This window comes from Lissotriton helveticus, chromosome 7, assembly GCF_964261635.1.
Source record: "Lissotriton helveticus chromosome 7, aLisHel1.1, whole genome shotgun sequence".
NCBI classification, from domain to species: domain Eukaryota; kingdom Metazoa; phylum Chordata; class Amphibia; order Caudata; family Salamandridae; genus Lissotriton; species Lissotriton helveticus.
In genome coordinates, this window is record NC_136068.1 from 1,704,505,040 (window position 1) to 1,704,524,738 (window position 19,699).

Here is a 19,699-nt window from a genome sequence, read left to right on the forward strand (position 1 = left end):
AGTTTGCTACAGGTATGATAGTTGGTCAAAATATAAAAGAAACGATGGAACTGATTTTAAGTTATAGGAATGACCCATCCCTTCGTTCACCAAGAGAGTTAGGGAAACGTAGTACGAAACAAAATCGTCAATATCCAATGAGAGAGGTTCCACCAATTTGGCGTGAAGCTGTGCAAGCTAATGTAAACCTTGGTATTGCAGCCGCTCCGGCCCAATTCCAGAGAGTATGGATACATATTCCATGGAAGCGAGCTGAAGTATTAGCAGTAAAACAGGCCTTGCCAGATCCGCGTAAAAATCCTGCAGGGTACTACAAAGAGTTGGCTCAAACGGTTGACGCTTGTGTATTGAATCTTGCTGACATAGATCTGCTATTTGGTAATGTAGTACCGCAACCAATTTGGGCTAAAATTCGTAAAGAGAATCATCCAGTTGCCCTAGGTGGTGACTGGGCAGCTATAATTGCAGCGGATGGTCAACAAATAGGTGGTTCCAAACCTGAACCTTTAATTGCTAATTTGCCTGGTAGAATAATCGATTTAATGAAAACCTTGATGCCAGCATTGCGCGTTAACTGGGACAAATTGTCCGCGTGCAAACAAAAGAAAGACGAAAGCGTCTCCGACTTTTTCACAAGATTCGAAGAGACTTTTGTGGATCATAGTGGTCAGGATATGAGCACAGAAGGAGGCCAGAGATTATTTGTTGATAAATTCGTGCACAATCTGTTGCCAGAACTTAGTAGTAAATTAAAGAATTCTGAAAGTGCGTGGGCTGTCTCTACGACTGCGCAAATACTTGCGACTGCCCAGTACTATGAAAATAGGGATAAAGAAGAGAAGGAAAAATCAGATAAAAAGACGAAAGATTTAAAAACTAAAGTACTTTTACAGCAAGCTTATCCGCCTCGCACGAATCAGACTAATATGCAGCAAGGGTCATATCAAAGAACGGAATATAATTTTCAAAGACCACAATACCAATGGAATCAATGTGCTTATTGCAAAGTGGAAGGTCATTACAAAAATGAGTGTCCAGTTCGGGCACAAAATAATGCTGCGGCAGCTCAGAGAGGTCGTGGTAGTTCTATGCAAAACTCTAGAGGTCGAGGACGAGGTGCTATGCCTCCACAGAAAAGTGATCGCCCCTCTAATTATTTCGACCAGCGAAATGGACAATCTGCCCAACAGAATAGGTCTCCACAATATCATGTTGAAGACTATTATGAAGCTAGTGAGGAAGGTCAGCAAAGCGAGTACTAGGACAGCCATGGACAAAGAGAGGGAGTAGTATCAGTACCAGTAGATCAGAGTGGGCCTTATGTCGCAGTAGCAACATCAGGTATAGTCGAACCGTTTCTGTTGGATACTGGTGCAGCAAAAAGTTCTATCATACATGCGAAACTCCCTGGCGCACCTTTGTCTGGCTCAACAAACGTTTCAGTAGGTTTTTCGGGCGCCCCTGTTCATAACCCTGTTTCTGGTCCTTTGTCTATTTCAGTTGGACCCCGTCAATTGAAAGCACCCTTGATTTTGACGACAGGTTGTAACGAGAATCTGCTTGGTTTAGACTTGTTAAAACGCCTGAACGCGACATTGTACTGTTCTCCAGCAGGAGTACAGCTTACGTTGGGTAAAAGAATAACCTCCCCGATGTACTTGTCGATGGATGCGCTCCCACCAGAGCTGCGTTCACTCCCTGATACTCTTTGGGCGACTGGTCCTAATGATGTAGGTCTCTTGGAAATTCCACCCTATGTAGTAACTTTGAAAGCAAATGTCAAACTTCCACGAATTCCACAATATAGAATCTCTAGTGAAGGTGAGCGTGCGCTCCTACTGATAGTACAAGACCTGATCAAGAAAGATGTTGTAGAAGAGACTAGAGGAAATGTCTGTAATAGTCCTGTACTGCCTATTTTGAAACGAACTGACCCAACAAAGCCTCCAGTATATAGGTTCGTAATTGATCTTAGAGAGGTTAATAAAATTGTGATCCCACAGTTTCCTGTGGTTCCAGACATTACTGCATTGTTAACGTTGATTCCTGCTACAGCAGCATGGTTTTCAGTTGTCGACTTGAAAAATGCCTTTTTCAGCATTCCGATAGCCGAGGAAAGCAGAGATATCTTCGGTTTCTCTCTAGGAGGACGAAGCTTTAGGTTTAAACGCGCTCCACAAGGCTATTGTGAAAGCCCATCCATTTACAGTCAAGCATTAAAAAGCCAGTTAGATTCCTTCGTACTTCCTCGTGGTTCTGCTTTAGTACAGTATGTCGATGATCTTCTAGTGGCTGCCGATGACAAGGAAACTTGCAAAACAGCTACGATTTCTTTATTGCATCACTTGTCAGATTTGAATCACAAGGTGTCACCTTCAAAAATGCAATACTGCTGCCAAGAAGTGACCTACCTAGGTCATCTCTTGTCAAAGGAGGGAAGGAAGTTGACCCCAGAGAGAATAAAAGCAATTACACAGATGAATGTTCCTAGCACGCAGAGAGAAGTACGTGCCTTTTTAGGTATTACCTCATATTGTAGGCAATGGATCCCGAATTTTTCTCTTCTAGCAAAACCATTGGTAGCCTTGACTGGGAAAGGTGTTCCGAGTCCGGTGCCATGGCCTGCTGAATGTCAGCAGAGTTTTTCTGAATTGTGAAATGCACTATGTTCAGCACCTGTATTGGGTACACCCGACTACAGTAAGCCATTCACGCTCTATGTCCACGAGAGAGAAGGTTGTGCATTGAGTGTTTTGACGCAGAAATTTGGTGATAAACAATGCCCTTGTGCGTATTTCTCATCAACGTTAGATCCGGTAGCCAGAGCGTTGCCTAGTTGCTTGAGAGCTACAGCCGCAGCTGCAGCTTCCATTCGACAATCTGCTGGTTTAGTAATGAACAACATGCTAGTGGTTATGGTTCCTCATGCTGTGGATACACTCATGAACCGAACCAAGACGCAGCACCTTACCAGTGCTAGATTATCAGGTTATGAACTGACACTATTAGCTAGTCATATTCAGATCAAGAGATGCAATGTATTGAATCCAGCAACATTGTTGCCGACTAGCCAAGAGTCGAGTGATTCCGAACCACACGACTGTTATTTCAAAACTGAGGAAGAAACAAAAGGACGAATCGATCTAAAAGACACTCCGTTATCAGATCCAGATGGCACGTTGTATGTTGACGGGTCTTGCTTCAAATTGGAGAATGGTGATGTGACTGCTGCTTATGCAGTAACGACTTTGAGTACGATTGTGGAAACTGCAAGAGTGAGTCAGAATTCTGCCCAGGCTGCAGAATTGATCGCGCTAACAAGAGCGTGCGTTTTAGCTAAGGGAAAGAGAGTGAATGTGTTCACAGATAGTCAGTACGCGTTCGGCGTGGCCCATAGTTTTGGCCGCTTGTGGAAAGAGAGAGGTTTCATTACGTCCCATGGGACTAAGATTCAACATGGTCAGCTAGTTAATGACTTGTTGGAATCTCTAACCTTACCGACTGAAGTTGCGATTGTGAAATGCAGTGCTCATAAAGCAATCACGGATGATGTTGGTCGTGGGAATGCTTTTGCTGATGAGACTGCAAAACAGACAGCTAGAAATATGATGAGTAGAATGTATGTTGCAACGTCTGCAAGATGGATTTCTGAGTCTGGAATGTGTGAAGACACAGTGGAAAGCGTGAAAGAAATTCAGAAAGAGGCGACTGAGGAGGAAAAGCTTGCATGGAAAGAGAGCACGGGTAAATTGGACTCGAGTGGGTGTTGGATTGATTTGTCGGAACAACAGCGTTGGATGTTGCCTGATGCGTATGTGCTTGCAGTAGTAACGATGGCACATGGAACAGCGCACATCAGTTCAAAAGGGATTTGTAAGATGTTGGCTCCAGTCTGGAAGAATGATGGGATTAGTAAGTGTGCAGAGAGAGTGGTGAGAAATTGTATGGTATGCTTGATGCATAATCCTGGCAAGGGAATCCCCACACCTGCAGGTCACTTCGCTCCTCCTTCCTGCCCCTTTGAAGTGATCCAGCTAGACTTCATTCACATGGATCGTTGTAATAACCTGAAATACGTCCTAGTGGTAGTTTGTGCTTTCTCCAGATGGATCGAAGCATACCCGCTAAAGGACAATACTGCCTTATCCACTGCCAAAATTCTTCTTAAAGAATACTTCCCCAGATACGGAATGCCACGGATTGTATGGTCAGATAACGGAAGTGAGTTCGTAGGGAAGGTTATGCAGAGTGTGTGTGCCGGCCTAGGGATTAGACAGAAGTTTCATAGTGCGAATCATCCCCAGTCCGCGGGTTTAGTTGAGGGTTACAATGGCACCCTTAAGCTGAAACTTGCTAAGATACAAGCATCCACGGGTTTGTCCTGGCCAGACGCATTGCCGTTGGCTTTGCTATCAACAAGAGCAACCGTACATTCTAGAGTAGGGCTTAGTCCTTATGAAATAGTTTTTGGTCGTCCTGCAAATGTTTGGGGGGTACCTAGACCAAAAGAATTCAAGCAGCTGGAATACCCAATGTTAATTGATTACCTTTTCGACTTGACTGCTAAATTGAGTCTTATTCACCAACAGGTTTTCGATGCATTGCCAAAGCCACCGGAGAGTCCAGGCCATCAGCTGAAACCGGGTGATCAGGTGGTCATCAAAAATTTTGCAAGAACAAAAAATCTTCAGCCCAGATTCATTGACCCTTTCCAAGTCCTACTAGCAACGAGAACTGCTATTCGTGTGGCCGGAAGGAAAAACTGGATCCATACGACACACGTCAAACGTGTGCCTCTGCCACTTCCTTACGACAACTGGGTAAAGAAAGGAATCGGTGCCTCTGAAACAGAACAAGTCCCCAGGTTCATGCCTTTCAGCGATGCAGAACTGATCACGGATTCACCAAATTCTGACTCTCCTCCTGAAACTGCTCTTTTGAACCCTGAACATTTGCCATCTGCACCAAAAGAACATTTGCCATCTGCGAACGTGAACATTGCAACGTCAGTTGAAAATACATTGTTTCCAGATCAGACAGCTCCTGCAAAACTGAGATACAACTTACGTTCTCGCAATATGGACAAATAAAGCAGGAAACTGCCTATTTTCAGATTTGAATTGTCTATACATTGCCTCCAGCCAGGAAGTTTGCTAAATACTTTGTATTGTTTCTTTTTGTTTTAAAATTGCCTTGCCGTCTGGGTAACCGTAGGGTCGTGGCTGTGTGCCTAGTTGAATCTGCGGGGGTCAGACACAAGGTTGATCTTTCTGTTAGTTCTGGGAACTCCCAGGGCTGATAGAGGCATTTTCATCTACGTACACATCATCAGTGGTCGCGAACGGTCGTAGAAGATGGAGCTTCCTGAGCTGCTACGAGAAAATGTAATTTATGTTCGTAGAAATAGACTGTACAGAATACTTCACAGCAAATGCTTTCTAATGCAATGTGCAGTTACATTTTTAATTGTTTTGATAACGTTGGTGGGTGGAATCGTCTTTGGTGTACATTTGATTTTTATGCCAGTAACTACAGTACCTTCCCTTGATCCTACTACTTCTACGGTTTCTTCTATGCATTCTTTTCACTCATTTCCTGAACACGAACAAGCTCGACGCTCAGAATTTATTAACAATACATTTGTACAGCTCTTGCATCAACACCAACTGGTAGTTAATACTACAGACTGCTGGGTGTGTGGCTTGATACCTCACACTATGGATAAAGGCATTCCCTATCTAGTCTTGCCTTTTAGCTACAATGGATCATTTCAGGCCTTTCAGACCATTTTTTCATATGCCCTTGAGACCTATCCTCCGCGTCCACCACGGTCCACTAAATACAACTCAGCCAACAAAGCTTTAGTCCAGGGAATTATTGACATGATTAAAGACGTCAATAATACTCCATCTTACCCTAGAGATGAATTACGGGTGTATTTGAGTTGGAACTCTACAGAGTATCGCCTTAGTTTGGGAGAAATCAAGCGTAAAAGCTCCACTTCAGTTTGGGTCGTGCCTCACCGAGGTCAGGTCTGTTTGCAAGGAAATGGGAGAAATCTGAGAGCTCAGCTAGGGAGGAGTGAGTGCGTTGAGACTTACGTATTTCCGTCTAACTCCTCCCCTGCCTTTCTGACTGCTAGGGGTACCTACTTCATCTGTCAGGACAGAGCATATACATGGCTGCCTGCTGACTTTTCAGGTTCATGTTATATTGCTCGATTGTTACCCCCGACATACACTGCTTCTTCAGATTATCACAAGACCAGAGTAGCAAGAGGTGTCTTCAGCAAGGAAGATACCGCTGGTCAAGAAGCTGGAGACTTTTTCAAAGGTTTCCTTCCGTTTTGGGGGCCTATGGCCAATAGTAGAAATCTACGTCAACTAACACGGGTAGTTGAATCTACTATTACAGAAACTGCTGGTGCCCTTAGTAACTTAACAGCTGAGCTTCAGGCGGATCGTCTCATGACGTTGCAGAACCGTATGGTTCTAGACGTAATACTTGCAGATCGAGGTGGGGTATGCAGAATGATCCAATCGAGCTGCTGTGTCTTTATTCCAAATAATGCTCCAACAGTCTATGAAGCAATCTCTAAGCTACACAAGATTTCCGACTCTATACACGTAGATAAGGGAAACTGGTCCTTCATGGAGTGGTTTTGGACTCTGGTATCAGCGTGGGGATGGAAGGTTCTGATGGTCATTGGTGTCATCCTAGTATTTCTGTTCTCGTGCTGTCTTATTCTCCAATGTGGTCCCGCTCTGTGTAGTCTCTGTGCTGCAACCTGTTTCAGAAAACCACCTGCATTAGGAGAAAAGGCACGAGACAGGATGATGATACAACAACATGTCACTGACCTAATGAGCATAGAATTAGACTCTGACTCTGATATAGACTGAGTAATTGCCTATGTAAGGGCAAAAGGAGGGTCTGAGGTTCCGTGACGATTTTACTCGTGTTTGTAAACATTGTCGTAAATACATAAATTCGGTATCAGTGGACCGCAAATGATCCATTTAGTATATCCTGGTGTTTTCGCTATGCTACGAGCAAGAGCACTCCTGTTACCAACACATTTGTGATTTACCCATGACATCCATCTTAGAACACGGAAGCCATTTTGTATTCCTTGCCCTCACATAGTCAATGGACACGCAATGACCTCTTTTTATTTAAGGACACGTAGGCCTTAACCGGCGATTCACCTTGCGAGTGACACGTGCACCTTAGGCCAGCAACGCTGTAGCAGCATGACTCGGCAAGAACTGCCTCCCCAGCCTGAGGCCAGTCCTGCTATACTGGTTCTTGTGTTCGTTGGCCTGATCATGATTAGGCGGCCGAAGCTGGTAACCGTGCCCATTTACGACCCACAAACATTTCTTATCCTGTCTTTCTATCTTCTGCACCTGGCTCTGCTCCTTTCCTTCTGGGCCTTTATTAGGGGGAGGTAACGAAATTTACGATGAGGCGGTCCGGGTCTTGAATGAAGAATTGACATGGGATTATGATGGACTAGTGGGAACCCCTCATTCGTAATGTTTTGACATCAGATACTGTTGACGATTCCTGTGCAACGCCAAATATTTATTGTTTAAGACACGAATGTTTAGAACTGTGGTAACATGTAAAAAATTTGCCTGAAGCCCAATATTTAGTATATAAGGAGCAACCCTCTTTGTACAAATTGAACAGGCTCCTAGACACTGCCCGTGTGCAGTTTCTGTGACTTCTGTGTCCCTGCAGTAATAAACCTTTGGTCTTTGACGCCACCATCGAGAAGCCCGTGTTTCTGTTTGTTTGTGCACCGAGACAGGTTGAACTCCGGGGTCTTCGGGTGTTGTCCCTGACTCCTCTGGACGGAACCAAAAAAGTCCAGAACTCCAGTAGACGAGTCCCCTCAAGTGGGACTGGAATGAATGAGTCCACATTAATGATGGCTGACACAGTTACATCTGAAATTGAAAGGAGAGGCTGCCCTGTGGGACTTCACTTCCAGAAGAAGATGCGGACAATAAGTGGAACAGGTAATGACCGAATAATGAGAAGAGGGCAGGCAGTGGATATCAATGGCTGTCTGGCTCTGATGGAAGCAAGCAATTGCTGTTTGTTTGTTGTGCATGAAATGAATCTCTTCTGTTATTATGTAATCTGTTACACACTTAAAGTAACTATAGTCTACTATGCTTTACCTTGTTTAATTGAATTAGTACTTCAATTGTAGGGCCCACTACGTTGCATTTTATAATATGTTAAATGTCCTTTGACTCACTGTTTGCCAATATACCAAGTTAAATAATATATATTTTTTCTTTGCAGTCACTCTACAATATGTTAAATGTCCTTCGACTCACTGTTTGCCAATATACCAAGTTAAATAATATATATTTTTTCTTTGCAGTCACTCGCTGGGATGGATGGCTCATCATCGTCGATTTACGGAAGAAGTATGTCCAATTTGTGAGTGGCAAACAGGTAAACCAGTCAACAACAACTACTACAGCAGAACTACATGTTTGTCTAGTCGTGATGGAGTGGTCGAGCCAGTGTAGTGTTGTTATGCCATGCAGAGTCCAGACAGCAGTTCATGTAAAATTGGGGCTATGTTGCTTGCTGGAGTTGCTGCATACAATTAGATATGCTGCAAGAGTGAAAAAAACAGAAAACAATCACAGCCTCCTAGAGGTGGAAGGGCAGGCCTCTGCGAGGTAGCAGTATAGCATGTTTTTGGGGGTTTGTTTGGGGGTCTTCTAGATTTTTGTGACTGGGTCGAGGGGTCTGGAAGCACTCGTGGGAAGCTCTAATTTTGGTTGCAAGTGGTTTGAAGAAAATCCATGGTGGGAAAGGGGAGTTAGGGCCTAGCTGCAGAGCGCTAATGGATTGATTTGGGAACTAGGCCTACATTTTTTAAGTTTCCCTTTTTCCACTTTTGCTTTTTGCCTGTTTGGGGGTGTTCTGCTTTTTTGCGGGTGGGTTGACAAGTCTGGGGGCATTGAGTTGTTTAGACATATCACCCTATTTTAGACTCACCACATTTTTTGTCATGTTGCACTGTGTTTTCACCACTTCTAGCCATCATTAACTGGCCAATAATTTGTGGTTCATAGCGTACTGTGGACCTGATCCAGCATCACTGTAAGGCATTGGGTCTTGATGATCTAAGGACCGGCCTGGTCATAGTATGGACGGCCAGATGATATGACGGATCACTTGGTTTGTTTGATGGTTATCCATAATAAGCTGTTCTGGATCTTGCTGACCAGTTTTTGATCATTGAATGTGCATTCCTTACACATGTGACTCATGCTCTCTTCTTTCTGTTTAGGAATTCTCCTTAAGGTGACTGTAGCACCTACTGACATAGTGTATCACATGCCAGTTGGGCCAATATATTTGGCTGACAGACCTCACAAGTTCTTGTGTGTTTTTCAAGGTCTAATATCGGACATAAGTGGTTTGGAGAAAATCCATGGTGAAAAAGTGTTTCAGTTTTTGCTCACTTGCCTGTTTTTAGGGGGCTGTTTGGGGGGCTTCTAGGTTATTGGGGGTGGGTTTTGGGGTCTGGGTGCACTGCTGGCACAGTCTAATTTTGATTGCATTTGTTTTTCAGAAAATCCATAGTGGAAAAGGGGAGTTAGGGCCTAGCTGCAGGGCGCATTTGGACTGAATTGAAGGTAGGCCCATTTTTGTTTTTTGCTTGTTTGGGGGTGTTCTGCTTTTTAGAGGGTGGGTTCAGGGATCTGGGGGCAATGCGGGGAAGGTCTAATATCGGAATCAAGTGGTTTGGAGAAAATCCATGGTGAAAAAGTTTTTCACTTTTCAGACTTTTCGCTCACTTTCATGTTTTCGGGGGGCTGTTTGGGGGGTTCCTGGTGTTTGGGGGGCTTGGGGGGTCTTGGAGCATTGCTGGACATGCCTAATTTTGGTTGCAAGTGGTTTGAAGAAAATCCATGGTGGGAAAGGGGAGTTAGGGCCTAGCTGCAGGGCGCGCATGGAGTGATCTGGGAACTAGGCCTACATTTTTCTAAGTGTCACTTTTTGCATTTTTGCTTTTTGCCTGTTTGGGGGTGTTCTGCTTTTTTGCAGGTGGGTTCAGGGGTCTGGGGGCAATGCGGGAAAGGTCTAATATCGGAATCAAGTGGTTTGGAGAAAATCCATGGTGAAAAAGTTTTTCACTTTTCAATCTTTTCTCTCACTTTTGTGTTTTCGGGGGGCTGTTTGGGGGGTTCCTGGTGTTTGGGGGGGTGGGGGTCTTGGAGCACTGCTGGCCTTGCCTAATTTTGGTTGCAAGTGGTTTGAAGAAAATCCATTGTGGGAAAGGGGAGTTAGGGCCTAGCTGCAGAGCGCGCATGGAGTGATCTGGGAACTAGGCCTAAATTTTTCTAAGTGTCATTTTTTGCATTTTTGCTTTTTGCCTTTTTGGGGGTGTTCTGCTTTTCTGCGGGTGGGTTTGGGGGTCTAGGGGCAATGTGGGGAAGGTCTAATATTGGAATCAAGTGGTTTGGAGAAAATCCATGGTGAAAAAGTTTTTCACTTTTCAGACTTTTCGCTCACTTTTGTGTTTTCGGGGGGCTGTTTGGGGGGGTTCCTGGTGTTTGGGGAGCTTGGGGGGTCTTGGCGCACTGCTGGACATGCCTAATTTTGGTTGCATTATCAAAAACAGTGGTCTTGGACCAATAAGTAATTAAGGAATTTATCACATCTATAATCATAAATTACTCAGTTTGAGCCTTCATCCAATTGCTCCAGGTATACAATCCAAAGTTATTTCTAAAATTGCAGGACCCAACGCAATAACTTGGAAAATCTGTTCATTTTAATTTCAACAAACATTTATGTTCCTTTTATAATTCAATAATTCCAATACAGTTTTACTATTCTCAATAATTCAGTACGAAAATGAGAGTGCTCAAGAGCGTGCATAGAGATAGTGCTCAAAGATTGGCGCGTGTGATTAAGAAGAGAGAAAAGGATTTTGTGACAATATAAAAATACAACACTAATACAATGATTTCAAAACAATATCAACTTGTCCACATCCAAATTTTTAAAAACCTAGTGCTTCAGAATTAGATCCTATTTATTGTACACGCTAGCACATTAGGGTTTTTGGTGGTCCAAGGAAATTCAACTTAAGGATGTCGACGTTTCGACCCGACTTAGTGCTTGTGGGTAATTTGATAACCTCAGCTGGCGGGTCTTCTTCAGGACAAGGAGCACTCTCATTACTAGAAGAGTATATTCCCTAGGTTTAAAAACATATAGTATAAGGGTCCTGCATATGAGGTGTCTAATCGTAATTATCAAATAAAAAGGGGACTCACCCTGATGCGGGTCTGATACACAGTATCCGACCGGGGGTGTCTGGGTCCGTATCCCCGAAAATTTCAGCACCAAGATTCTGTGTGCAATGATTAAAATTAGAACCTCAGCTTATAAATTATATTCACATCATTGTTAATCCAATAGTTAGCAACATAGCCACTTACCTATCTAATTATGGCTGTAGTATTCATCTACTGAACACCTCGTTTTCCACAGTTTTTCTTTTTATTAAGGGTCAGGTGATTTCTCTGGAATTAAAAAGGTTTGCTAAGTGACCCCGATATTCACCACTTTAATGCATAATTACTTGTGTCGTGTATCAAATACACTTACCCTAATTTATGGATCTACACAGATGATGCCGATAAGGTCACTAACTTTTTCTTTTTACTTCAACTCCCTCAAGAAACGTCTCAGCCGTCTCAATGGCTGAAAGAGCTCGTTGTCAGTATCCGACGTGCTTCTGAATTGCACCGGAACTGCAATTGAGAAAAGAGTGGCCCACATTTATTGGTCTGCCCGATCTGATGCAGCTATGTTAAAAAACAGACCGTGTCCCAGAAACCAAACAGTGACTCACCTATCATTTATTCCATTTCACAACTTCATTTTTAACTTCAAGCAGGCTGGACGCTCTCCGCCGGCATCGGCACCTCTTTCCGAATGGCGACGTGCATTCAATGCGCACCGGAACTATGCGAGCAGTCGCGTAGTGTACTACGTGTCAGTAGACAGCAAAGAGAGACTTTTCTTTGCCTCAGATGTTAGCAATACGGATACGTTTTTTATGTTATTTCCCTAATATTCTGCATGGTTAAGTTGCATTTCAGCAAATATTTACATCGGCAATTACGGATACCAACCACATTATCAATAGTCAATATACATTTTTCACATATCAAAACGTAGTGTGTTCGTAATTTTTTAAAACTCCCCAAGTAGATTATACACATTAAGCTGGTAAGATTGCTCAACAAATATTTGTGATTCAATAGTCAGACAAAATTCACAATTCACCTGAATCATAAGATTGCTCATTAAGCTGATAAGATTGCTCAACAATTGTTTGTGATACAATGGTCAGACAAAATTCACAATTCACCTAAATCATACAGTAAACGGTAGGTGCCATTCTCTAAACATTATTCAATGTGGAGATATCTCTGCCAACAGTGCCACTCACAAACCATTATTCAATGTAGAGATATGTCTGCCAACAGCGCCACTCACAGACCATTATTCAATGTAGAGATATGTCTGCCAACAGTGCCACTCTCTAACCGTTATTTAATGTGGAGATATGTCTGCCAAGTTCCTCATATTCATTAAGGCCATGTGTGATGGTGTCGAAAAGGTGAATGTAGCGACACTCACGAATATTCAAGATATTATTGAAATCACCACCTCTCGGGTTAGGTTGCACCTTCTCCACCATCCACCATTTGAAGCTGTCAAATTTGTGTCCGAACTTGGTGAAATGTTCCACCAAAGGGGCTCCCACAGTCTGGCATTTAATGCGGCTGCAGTGCTGTAAAATACGGCATTTTACTTTTTGTATAGTCTGCCCTATGTACATGAAATTACATGGGCATGTTATAGCGTATATAACACCTGAGCTATTACAATTGGTGTGTTCCTTTTGCTCGTGTGTGTGCCCATTGTGTGTAAAACGGATGGTATCTTGTACTAATGGGCATGCTTTGCACTGTCCACATTTCGTATGTCCCTTGACAGGAGGGGTTCCCCATAAGGTGGTTTGACTTGCTCTGGGATTAGTTGGTAGTAATGACTTTACCACGTGATCTCTTACATTTTTTGCCTTCTTAAAGGCATGTAAGGGTAATTCCGCCATCCCTGCCATGTCTGATACCAAATGCCAATGTTCATTGATGATCTTTTTGATTTCCGTACTTTTAGTCGAAAAAGTTGTAACACAGACTAACCGATCTGCACTATTACGTGGCCGGGTTCTTGGTTCTAGTAGTTGTTCTCTGTGATTATACCAGGCACGTTTCCGTGCCTGTTTTAGAAGTCGAATAGGGTACCCCCTTTCCGTCAGTCGTGCCACCAGACCAGCCGCCTCCATGAAGTAGTCTTCCTTTTTCGAGCAATTCCTACGCAACCTCAGGAACTGCCCGAAGGGGAGATTGTCCCTGAGGTTGCGCGGGTGATGGCTCGAGTAACGGAGGAGCGTATTGCGCTCACTGGTCTTCCTATAAAGGCTAGTGTAAAGCCCGTTCTCTTCTGAGTTTATGTTTATATCAAGGAAGTGTATACTGCGTCTGTCATGTTCAAGCGTGAACTGTATGTCAATGGAGCAACTGTTCAACCAAGTATGGAATGCTTTCAATGTATCCTCATTGCCTTTCCATGTGATTAAAACGTCATCGATATAACGGCGCCATAATTCTAGATGTTCAATAAAGGGGTTAGATGTATTCAGGACATGAGTGTTTTCAAAACTATCCATAAAGAGGATCGCCAGATTCGGCGCAAAGCTTGCGCCCATGGCTACGCCCTTGGTTTGGACGTAGTGATGGCCTTGGAAGCAGAAATAATTCTTGGTCATGGCAATTGTTAATAAGTCTAAGATGAATTCAGTTGGTACGAAATGAGGGGCTGGACGTTGATTTAGTACTATTTTCATACATTCAAGTGCCTCAATTTGGGGAATATTTGTATATAGGGCGACAATGTCCATTTTCGCCAACAGTTGGCACGCGTGATCATAGGGGCGCTGATCCACCAGTTGTATTACTTGGGTGGTGTCTCTAAGGTATGTTTCAGTATTCTCTACCAAGGGTTTTAGAAAGATATCTATATATTTACAGATAGGTTCCAAAAGGGATCCGCATCCTGATATAATTGGCCTCCCAGGTGGATCTCTCAGTCTCTTATGTACTTTCGGGAGGGTATATATCGTAGCCATCCTCGGATGTTTATTATTAAGATATTCGAATTAATTTTTGTTAATGAATCCGGATATTAGTCCCTTATGTGTCACGGATTCTATCATTTTACTTAGTTCCTTGGTTGGGTCAGATCTTAATCTTGCATAATTACCAGGGACTCCCAGTTGGAGATTGATCTCATTTATATAGTCCTCCCGGTCCTGCACCACAATGGCCCCACCCTTGTCCGCTGGTTTGATCACAATGGACATGTTCTCTTTAAGGGATACAAGGGCCTGACATTCATCTTTAGAGACATTGTATTTGACATACTGTCTTTTTCGAAAAGTTTCTTCAACGTCACGCATCACCACTTGTTCATAAACTATCAATCTTGATGGCATATGATGTGATGGTGGATTAAATTTTGAGGGTGGTCTTAAGCCACTACCCGAGAATGAGGGATTATGGGGAACCTTTTGAAAGAAGTGTCTTAATCTTATTTTTCGAAAGAATTGGTGTAGTTCAAGTTTTAGATTAAACTCATTGGGCAAGGATGTTGGGACAAAAGAAAGCCCTTTACTTAAGATGCTTTGTTCAACCGAGGTCAGGGTGTATTTGGACAAGTTAATTACAGGGTTCTCTTGGGTATGTACTACCATCTGTAGTGTTGTCTCCTGGTCCGTATTTCCCCGTGTCCCTCCTGTTGGAACTGTACTTGTCCCCTGGCACGACCCCTGCCTCTGTTCCATGACTGTGCTCTCTGTCCCCTGGGTCGACTCCAGGGTCGTCCCCTCCCCCTCTGACCCCACCATGGGTCCTCCTCTAAAAAAGGGGGTTGCTGGTCGGTGTATGGATGTTCAATGTTAGAAGTCCCTGCGTTGGTGTTGGTACTAGTGTTGGGACGTTCACCGTCGGTACTCTGATTGCTATCCGCAGATGAACCGGAGAAAGTGGTATATCTCCTGTAACCTCCCCTTCCTCTGCTTGAATATGTACCTGACTGCTCTCTCTGATAATACCCGTCTTGTAGATATGGGTAAGTGAGATTTTTGTCGTAGAAGGTTATATCCCTTGCTACCTTATCAAGTTTTGTGGTTTGTGTATAGATGTCAAATTCACGGATTGTTCTTTCCAATCTCTCTAGTGCCTCTTTAGCATTGACTAGGGATTTGTCCTCAATGATTTCTTTTCTAAGTTCACCTATTTCTTTAGTCAGGCACTGAACCTCTTCTACCGCTGTTTCGATGCCAAGCACCATCCAGTGCCTGGAACAGTTGTTTGATATATAGCTAAAGCCTTCCTTAAATTTTGGATTTTCAACGAAAATTGCTGGCTCGTTCCTCACTCTGAGCCCAACTGGTATTACATTTGATTGTAAGTATTTGGCTAAGGTGTGCCCGTGTAATCTGGTCCTGATTAGTTTCTTTTCCAATCGTTCTACTTTCGCAATTTTTCATTAAGTGTAGCGTCAGTGCCTGGGTTGGTATCTCCCAAAAGGTTTGTGCCACCCTGTGCTCGCAATAATTGGTCTATATATTCTTCACTGTAAGAGAGCGTTTCTTTGCTACTCATATTCGAACAGTGAGGAGTCAAGGAATACTTAGTAAAGGGTCATACTTTTCTTAGACACTTACAAAAAGACTTTAACAAACAAGACATTTAACATTTAACACCCTCGCAGGAATCCCTGCACAAGGTAACCATTATTAACAATGGGGTAACCCAAAATAGTCCTAGACCTGGGTACAGTGCGTTATCAAAAACAGTGGTCTTGGACCAATAAGTAATTAAGGAATTTATCACATCTATAATCATAAATTACTCAGTTTGAGCCTTCATCCAATTGCTCCAGGTATACAATCCAAAGTTATTTCTAAAATTGCAGGACCCAACGCAATAACTTGGAAAATCTGTTCATTTTAATTTCAACAAACATTTATGTTCCTTTTATAATTCAATAATTCCAATACAGTTTTACTATTCTCAATAATTCAGTACGAAAATGAGAGTGCTCAAGAGCGTGCATAGAGATAGTGCTCAAAGATTGACGCGTGTGATTAAGAAGAGAGAAAAGGATTTTGTGACAATATAAAAACACAACACTAATACAATGATTTCAAAACAATATCAACTTGCCACATCCAAATTTTTAAAAACCTAGTGCTTCAGAATTAGATCCTATTTATTTTACACGCTAGCACATTAGGGTTTTTGGTGGTCCTAGGAAATTCAACTTAAGGATGTCGACGTTTCGACCCAACTTAGTGCTTGTGGGTAATTTGATAACCTCAGCTGGCGGGTCTTCTTCAGGACAAGGAGCACTCTTCGTACTAGAAGAGTATATTCCCTAGGTTTAAAAATAAATAGTATAAGGGTCCTGCATATGAGGTGTCTAATCGTAATTATCAAATAAAAACGGGACTCACCCTGATGCGGGTCTGATACACAGTATCCGACCGGGGGTGTCTGGGTCCGTATCCCCGAAAATTTCAGCACCAAGATTCTGTGTGCAATGATTAAAATTAGAACCTCAGCTTATAAATTATATTCACATCATTGTTAATCCAATAGTTAGCAACATAGCCACTTACCTATCTAATTATGGCTGTAGTATTCATCTACTGAACACCTCGTTTTCCACAGTTTTTCTTTTTATTAAGGGTCAGGTGATTTCTCTGGAATTAAAAAAGGGGATTGCTAAGTGACCCCGATATTCACCACTTTAATGAACAGATTTTCCAAGTTATTGCGTTGGGTCCTGCAATTTTAGAAATAACTTTGGATTGTATACCTGGAGCAATTGGATGAAGGCTCAAACTGAGTAATTTATGTTTATAGATGTGATAAATTCCTTAATTACTTATTGGTCCAAGACCACTGTTTTTGATAACGTATTGTACCCAGGTCTAGGACTATTTTGGGTTACCCCATTGTTAATAATAATTTTGGTTGCAAGTGGTTTGAAGAAAATCCATGTTGGGAAAGGGCCTAGCTGCAGAGCCCGCTTGGATTGATTTTGGAAGTAGGCCTGAAATGTTCTGTGTCACATTTTCCATTTTTGCTTTTTGCCTGTTTGGTGGGTTGACGGCTCTGGGGGCATTGCTGGGAAGGTATAATATCGGGCGCAAGTGTTTTGGATAAAATCCATGGTTAAAAAGGTGGGTTAGGGCCTAGGGTTAGGGTTAGGGTTAGGGTTAGGGTTAGGGTTCTAAAATCGCAGTTTACACTTTACACCTAGCTTGAGGGGAAAATTCCGCAAATTTCGCCCACACTAATTTATCCTTGAAAAGGAGACTCAGAGTACGCACTTTTGAAATGATGCTTGTATGTTTTGTAATACTGTCGACTCTGAAACTGAAAGTGTTATTTTTGCACTACCCAGCGTACCTTATATTTTTTTCTCTGTGGTGTTTTAATATCACTTCCTGTTTTTCCATCAACAATTACAGGCCGGCTTTACCCTGTGCAATGGCAAAAAGGATGACCTCAGGCTTAGCGACCCGCAATTCAGCATCCACAAGGCAGGCAGTGGACAAGGTGTCTTCTGGTCCCCAACATTGATCGGCGGAGCGTCAGATGGAATGGAGGAGTACCGCGAAAAAGAGGAATGGCTGGATGCATGCAACTTCCCAAATTCAACAGGACAACTACAACAACATACAGTTACAGTATCCATCTTCATTTCTACTTATCTTTTAAGTAATGTTATTGCTGTGAACTTCTGTGAGTATGACTCTGTGCATTTGTTTGCTCTCTGCTTCAATTCATCCCTACTGCCATTGTATACTTTTTTCTTTGCTATTTTTTAAACTCATTTAATGTACTAAGTGGTTCTTCTCTCTGAGGGCAGATAGGCAAGTGAAATTGCGTAATTACTGCAGCCCTGTACTGTCACATTGTTTCTTCATAGTTAGTACATTGTAGAAAGTACTACTTACTTTACAGTAACCTATCCCTTTAGCAAACCACTTCATGCATGCAGTAGTGCATGCACTTCCTTTATGTCCCTTAAAAGATTTATGGATAGCTTCGTATCCAAAGATTTGTTTATCTTCATTTGTTGTTTGTTCATGCTGTGTTTTTTTTCCTCTCTCCACCAAACTTTCCCCACAAACCCCAGTCCCATCCAAGTTTCAAACCCTAACCCTCCTCCTCCGGGCTGTGTTGTTTTCATTGAGGTGTGAGTAAATTACAACAATAATTCCACACACTTGCTGGGGAGGATAAGGTCAAAGCAACAGAAAATATCCTCCTCCTACACGTGGCGAATGATTACGCTGCTGTGCCCTTCACCTTCAGTACTATTTCTTGTAGTAGCCAAAGCCAAACTCCACATAACTAGTATACTTTGGAAACTTTAGCATTTGTTAGGCTAAATTATGGCACTGTTCTTGTGTACTATGCTATCTATCGTACTAGTGTAATGATCCGCTCAGGCCACTCAAGGGTTCATTTTCTTTTTTTTTCATATGCTGCTACTGCCACTGTGTACCACCACTACCACCACAACAATACCATTTCATCCGCCCAGGATTGCCAACCTTTTTCGCCAGTTGCCATGCAGCCAGCCCTGTGCCTAGCCCTAGGCCTATTCTCAAACACGAATCACAGGTAAGATAAGCGTCTGGGGGGGAGGAAGAATAATGGAGTAGGAGGAGAGAGGAGAGACTGACGGTAGTATTACTAAAGTAGTAGGACAATTGAATTCACTAACTCTGTGAGTGGCACTTACTTTTGTAAACATTTGGGTGACTACTTAGACAATTGAATCAAGCAGCCAGTTAAGTTTCAGGAAAACAAACAAACAGTTAATCCCCCCCCCGCATCCCTCACAAAACAGTAAAAACGCGTATGCATTGTTTAAGTTGAAAGTAAATAATTATTTAAAATCCATAACAAAAATAAACTATCCCGCAAGACCCGACCCACCCCGCTCCCTAACCCCAAAGAATGTCCGTGAAAAAGTCCCCAAAGTCCAAGAAAAAACCCAACTCCCAATTCCCCCCCCCCCAAAAGTCTTTAAAAAGGGGCAAGGGACAGTCTCTCTTCCTCTACTGCCATCGGCGGTGTCCTTTGGCCAGGTGGGCCCGTTGCTCCCCGCGGAGGTTCTTCTTGAGCAGGCTCTTCATTCTCTTCATCTCCTGCTCAAGGTTGGACACCCTGAGGGTTAGGCGGTGGATGCGGGCCTTGCACCTGCTGTGGGGGGCAGCTAATTTTTTTGCTGCTTGGCGGTGGCGGGTGGCTGCGGTACCACGGCTCCGTACCGCTGGGGGCTTGCGCTGACTGGCTGACCCAGGGAGCGCGGAGGAGGATGCAGCTGTCGCGGTGGATGTTGTGGTGGACTGCGACTGCGTGTCCTCCTCCTCCTGGGCCACCAGCCACCGATATTCGGCGACAATCGCCTCCAGCTTCCTTTGCCGGGCCCGTCTAGCCAGCTCCTTCCGTGTCAGTTTGGAAGGAGCATCTATATGAAGAAAGAA